The following is a 5782-nucleotide window of genomic DNA, read 5'->3' on the forward strand; positions in this document are numbered from 1 at the left end:
TTTTGAAATTTTCATTTTTGATCAAAATTGTGGGTCCGGGGCTTATGTTGTTTTCATATACGTTCATACACATTTCTGACTCCAATTGGAAAACCATGCACCAGAATTAACTTCTGTCACCTTGGTGATACATTTTGGATATGTACCTAAAGTTTAAAGCAGAAATTGGGACACTTTAGAAATTTTCATTTTTGATCAAAATTGTGGGTCCGGGGCTTACGTTTTTTTCCATATACGGCCATACACATTTCTGACTCCAATTGGAAAACAATGCACCAGAATTAACTTCTGTCACCTTGGTGATACATTTTGGATATGTACCTAAAGTGTAAAGCAGAAATTGGGACACTTTTGAAATTTTCATTTTTGAGCAAAATTGTGGGTCCGGGGCTTACGTTTTTTTCATATACGGCAATACACATTTCTGACTCCAATTGGAAAACCATGCACCAGAATTAACTTCTGTCACCTTGGTGATACATTTTGGATATGTACCTAAAGTTTAAAGCAGAAATTGGGACACTTTAGAAATTTTCATTTTTGATCAAAATTGTGGGTCTGGGGCTTACGTTTTTTTTTCATATACGGCCATACACATTTCTGACTCCAATTGGAAAACAATGCACCAGAATTAACTTCTGTCACCTTGGTGATACATTTTGGATATGTACCTAAAGTGTAAAGCAGAAATTGGGACACTTTTGAAATTTTCATTTTTGCTCAAAATTGTGGGTCCGGGGCTTACGTTTTTTTCATATACGTTCATACACATTTCTGACTCCAATTGGAAAACCATGCACCAGAATTAACTTTTGTCACCTTGGTGATACATTTTGGATATGTACCTAAAGTGTAAAGCAGAAATTGGGACACTTTTGAAATTTTCATTTTTGAGCAAAATTGTGGGTCCGGGGCTTACATTTTTTTTCATATACGGCAATACACATTTCTGACTCCAATTGGAAAACCATGCACCAGAATTAACTTCTGTCACCTTGGTGATACATTTTGGATATGTACCTAAAGTGTAAAGCAGAAATTGGGACACTTTTGAAATTTTCATTTTTGAGCAAAATTGTGGGTCCGGGGCTTACGTTTTTTTCATATACGGCAATACACATTTCTGACTCCAATTGGAAAACCATGCACCAGAATTAACTTCTGTCACCTTGGTGATACATTTTGGATATGTACCTAAAGTTTAAAGCAGAAATTGGGACACTTTTGAAATTTTCATTTTTGATCAAAATTGTGGGTCCGGGGCTTATGTTTTTTTCAAAAACGGCCATACACATTTCTGACTCCAATTGGAAAACCATGCACCAGAATTAACTTCTGTCACCTTGGTGATACATTTTGGATATGTACCTAAAGTGTAAAGCAGAAATTGGGACACTTTTGAAATTTTCATTTTTGTGCAAAATTGTGGGTCCGGGGCTTACGTTTTTTTCATATACGGCAATACACATTTCTGACTCCAATTGGAAAACCATGCACCAGAATTAACTTCTGTCACCTTGGTGATACATTTTGGATATGTACCTAAAGTTTAAAGCAGAAATTGGGACACTTTAGAAATTTTCATTTTTGATCAAAATTGTGGGTCCGGGGCTTACGTTTTTTTTTCATATACGGCCATACACATTTCTGACTCCAATTGGAAAACCATGCACCAGAATTAACTTCTGTCACCTTGGTGATACATTTTGGATATGTACCTAAAGTGTAAAGCAGAAATTGGGACACTTTTGAAATTTTCATTTTTGATCAAAATTGTGGGTCCGGGGCTAACGGTTTTTTTTCATATACGGCAATACACATTTCTGACTCCAATTGGAAAACAATGCACCAGAATTAACTTCTGTCACCTTGGTGATACATTTTGGATATGTACCTAAAGTGTAAAGCAGAAATTGGGACACTTTTGAAATTTTCATTTTTGATCAAAATTGTGGGTCCGGGGCTTACGTTTTTTTCATATACGGCAATACACATTTCTGACTCCAATTGGAAAACCATGCACCAGAATTAACTTCTGTCACCTTGGTGATACATTTTGGATATGTACCTAAAGTTTAAAGCAGAAATTGGGACACTTTTGAAATTTTCATTTTTGATCAAAATTGTGGGTCCGGGGCTTATGTTGTTTTCATATACGTTCATACACATTTCTGACTCCAATTGGAAAACCATGCACCAGAATTAACTTCTGTCACCTTGGTGATACATTTTGGATATGTACCTAAAGTTTAAAGCAGAAATTGGGACACTTTAGAAATTTTCATTTTTGATCAAAATTGTGGGTCCGGGGCTTACGTTTTTTTCCATATACGGCCATACACATTTCTGACTCCAATTGGAAAACAATGCACCAGAATTAACTTCTGTCACCTTGGTGATACATTTTGGATATGTACCTAAAGTGTAAAGCAGAAATTGGGACACTTTTGAAATTTTCATTTTTGAGCAAAATTGTGGGTCCGGGGCTTACGTTTTTTTCATATACGGCAATACACATTTCTGACTCCAATTGGAAAACCATGCACCAGAATTAACTTCTGTCACCTTGGTGATACATTTTGGATATGTACCTAAAGTTTAAAGCAGAAATTGGGACACTTTTGAAATTTTCATTTTTGATCAAAATTGTGGGTCCGGGGCTTATGTTTTTTTCAAATACGGCCATACACATTTCTGACTCCAATTGGAAAACCATGCACCAGAATTAACTTCTGTCACCTTGGTGATACATTTTGGATATGTACCTAAAGTGTAAAGCAGAAATTGGGACACTTTTGAAATTTTCATTTTTGTGCAAAATTGTGGGTCCGGGGCTTACGTTTTTTTCATATACGGCAATACACATTTCTGACTCCAATTGGAAAACCATGCACCAGAATTAACTTCTGTCACCTTGGTGATACATTTTGGATATGTACCTAAAGTTTAAAGCAGAAATTGGGACACTTTAGAAATTTTCATTTTTGATCAAAATTGTGGGTCCGGGGCTTACGTTTTTTTTTTCATATACGGCCATACACATTTCTGACTCCAATTGGAAAACCATGCACCAGAATTAACTTCTGTCACCTTGGTGATACATTTTGGATATGTACCTAAAGTGTAAAGCAGAAATTGGGACACTTTTGAAATTTTCATTTTTGATCAAAATTGTGGGTCCGGGGCTTACGGTTTTTTTCATATACGGCAATACACATTTCTGACTCCAATTGGAAAACAATGCACCAGAATTAACTTCTGTCACCTTGGTGATACATTTTGGATATGTACCTAAAGTTTAAAGCAGAAATTGGGACACTTTTGAAATTTTCATTTTTGATCAAAATTGTGGGTCCGGGGCTTATGTTTTTTTCATATACGTTCATACACATTTCTGACTCCAATTGGAAAACCATGCACCAGAATTAACTTCTGTCACCTTGGTGATACATTTTGGATATGTACCTAAAGTTTAAAGCAGAAATTGGGACACTTTTGAAATTTTCATTTTTGATCAAAATTGTGGGTACGGGACTTACGTTTTTTTTTTCATATACGGCCATACACATTTCTGACTCCAATTGGAAAACAATGCACCAGAATTAACTTCTGTCACCTTGGTGATACATTTTGGATATGTACCTAAAGTGTAAAGCAGAAATTGGGACACTTTTGAAATTTTCATTTTTGATCAAAATTGTGGGTCCGGGGCTTACGTTTTTTTCATATACGTTCATACACATTTCTGACTCCAATTGGAAAACCATGCACCAGAATTAACTTCTGTCACCTTGGTGATACATTTTGGATATGTACCTAAAGTGTAAAGCAGAAATTGGGACACTTTTGAAATTTTCATTTTTGATCAAAATTGTGGGTCCGGGGCTTATGTTTTTTTCATATACGTTCATACACATTTCTGATTCCAATTGGAAAACCATGCACCAGAATTAACTTCTGTCACCTTGGTGATACATTTTTGATATGTACCTAAAGTTTAAAGCAGAAATTGGGACACTTTTGAAATTTTCATTTTTGATCAAAATTGTGGGTCCGGGGCTTATGTTTTTTTCATATACATTCATACACATTTCTGACTCCAATTGGAAAACCATGCACCAGAATTAACTTTTGTCACCTTGGTGATACATTTTGGATATGTACCTAAAGTTTAAAGCAGAAATTGGGACACTTTAGAAATTTTCATTTTTGATCAAAATTGTGGGTCCGGCCGGGGCTTATGTTTTTTTTCATATACGGCCATACACATTTCTGACTCCAATTGGAAAACAATGCACCAGAATTAACTTCTGTCACCTTGGTGATACATTTTGGATATGTACCTAAAGTTTAAAGCAGAAATTGGGACACTTTTGAAATTTTCATTTTTGATCAAAATTGTGGGTCCGGGGCTTATGTTTTTTTCATATACGTTCATACACATTTCTGACTCCAATTGGAAAACCATGCACCAGAATTAACTTCTGTCACCTTGGTGATACATTTTGGATATGTATCTAAAGTTTAAAGCAGAAATTGGGACACTTTTGAAATTTTCATTTTTGATCAAAATTGTGGGACGGGGCTTATGTTTTTTTCATATATGTTCATACACATTTCTGACTCCAATTGGAAAACCATGCACCAGAATTAACTATTGTCACCTTGGTGATACATTTTGGATATGTACCTAAAGTTTAAAGCAGAAATTGGGACACTTTAGAAGTTTTCATTTTTGATCAAAATTGTGGGTCCGGGGCTTACGTTTTTTTCATATACGGCCATACACATTACTGACTCCAATTGGAAAACCATGCACCAGAATTAACTTCTGTCATCTTGGTGATGCATTTTGGATATGTACCTAAAGTTTAAAGCAGAAATTAGGACACTTTAGAAATTTTCATTTTTGATCAAAATTGTGGGTCCGGGGCTTACATTTTTTTTCATATACGGCCATACACATTTCTGACTCCAATTGGAAAACCATGCACCAGAATTAACTTATGTCACCTTGGTGATACATTTTGGATATGTACCTAAAGTTTAAAGCAGAAATTGGGACACTTTTGAAATTTTCATTTTTGATCAAAATTGTGGGTCCGGGACTTACGTTTTTTTTCATAAATGGCCATACACATTTCTGACTCCAATTGGAAAACAATGCACCAGAATTAACTTCTGTCACCTTGGTGATACATTTTGGATATGTACCTAAAGTGTAAAGCAGAAATTGGGACACTTTTGAAATTTTCATTTTTGATCAAAATTGTGGGTCCGGGGCTTACGTTTTTTTTTTCATATATGGCCATACACATTTCTGACTCCAATTGGAAAACAATGCACTAGAATTAACTTCTGTCACCTTGGTGATACATTTTGGATATGTACCTAAAGTGTAAAGCAGAAATTGGGACACTTTTGAAATTTTCATTTTTGATCAAAATTGTGGGTCCGGGGCTTACGTTTTTTTCATATACGTTCATACACATTTCTGACTCCAATTGGAAAACCATGCACCAGAATTAACTTCTGTCACCTTGGTGATACATTTTGGATATGTACCTAAAGTTTAAAGCAGAAATTGGGACACTTTAAAAATTTTCATTTTTGATCAAAATTGTGGGTCCGGGGCTTACGTTTTTTTCCATATACGGCCATACACATTTCTGACTCCAATTGGAAAACAATGCACCAGAATTAACTTCTGTCACCTTGGTGATACATTTTGGATTTGTACCTAAAGTGTAAAGCAGAAATTGGGACACTTTTGAAATTTTCA

The sequence above is a fragment of the Pseudophryne corroboree genome, chromosome 11, assembly GCF_028390025.1.
Source record: "Pseudophryne corroboree isolate aPseCor3 chromosome 11, aPseCor3.hap2, whole genome shotgun sequence".
NCBI lineage: Eukaryota > Metazoa > Chordata > Amphibia > Anura > Myobatrachidae > Pseudophryne > Pseudophryne corroboree.